Genomic DNA, 1,260 nt, shown 5'->3' on the forward strand with positions numbered 1-1,260 from the left:
CAGCAGAACAAAATGAAAAGAAAAAAGAAAACGCTTTGCTGCAAGCTAAATGAAGAGGAATAAATATTCCAGGTAGTAAAAAATAGATAGCATTTTATTATTTATATTGAGAAAAACTTGAACAACACTCCTGTAATTAACAAAAAACAAACTGAATGTTCACAACATTTTACAGCTGTTCTTTTTTTTTTAAATTACTTAATAAACATATTAACTAAAATACATATGTTATACCCAGGGCTAATTTATTTACAATGTTACATGACTAATAAAAATCACAAACTAATCATATATAATTGTATTTAAAATAAAAGGAAAATAAAGTGAGCTGAATTCAAACAGCTCTAAAAGATTTTAGAATAGTTCTCCGCATCTTTCTGAAGGCGCTCCGCCTGTGTTTGTGGTGTTGAATGCTTTGACCATTTAAACATAATTACGCAAACAAAATGTTTAGTGTACTGTCTCTGAAAAAAAATCAACTGATTGATTAGCCTATATTTATTTATTGTAGACGCTAGCAGCTGAAAACATACAAAATGTTTTTACAATCTTTTGGAATATCATTGTCACAGTTTCTGTAATCAATTGCGTGAAATTACAATCAAAGATTAGACTCTAGATGAGAGCAGGCCACCACATGATGTGTGCAGTGATCAAGATCTCCTGATCGCATTCTCTCTGGGCTTTTCTTGCAATAACAAACGTGTCTTATAAACAGAGTTACAGTTTAAGTCGAGAGCCCAGCTAAAATAAACAGCAACCACCATCATGGTGACTTCAAACAAAACATTTTCATTCGAATGTCAACGTCTAAACTTTTGTCATTCTTAATAACAACTTTTGTAGACGTCTGACAGAAATAAAGTCAATCTGGTTAGAAATGAGTGAGTTGTTTAATCCTCCTCTGCTGAGATTTAATGTCTTATTTTGTTTAATTGATTTCATTTAAGGCTGTGGCTGGAAGTCAGTTGTAGTTCTTGTGTTCAGAATCTACTTTCTTCTGTGATTCTGCTTCTTAACAGCTGGTGTTCATCACTAATGCTCAATCAGCACTTAAATATGCACTTAATCGTCTAATTAACTGCAACATTTTTACTCTTTGTAGTGTGGACACTACAGGATTTGCAGCAGGGTTAGTGTGTGGAGGTCCTGAAGGTTATCAAGCAATTTGAACTAATTAAAGAAAATAAATGTTAACATTTCCATAAAAATTACTTTAGAAAAATATATAAATTGATGTAAACAGAATAATAAAAAAAT

The 1,260-nt window shown here is 31.4% G+C and overlaps 1 long non-coding RNA gene across 1 annotated transcript in view; it reads right to left on the reverse strand.

Annotated features, from left to right (window-relative positions):
* The window catches only part of LOC107574567 (uncharacterized), a 6,512-nt gene that overhangs the window by 1,076 nt on the left and 4,176 nt on the right, over positions 1–1,260 (reverse strand). The window lies entirely within an intron of this gene.

Source organism: Sinocyclocheilus grahami, unplaced genomic scaffold (genome assembly GCF_001515645.1).
Source record: "Sinocyclocheilus grahami isolate Dianchi unplaced genomic scaffold, SAMN03320097.WGS_v1.1 scaffold2270.1, whole genome shotgun sequence".
NCBI lineage: Eukaryota > Metazoa > Chordata > Actinopteri > Cypriniformes > Cyprinidae > Sinocyclocheilus > Sinocyclocheilus grahami.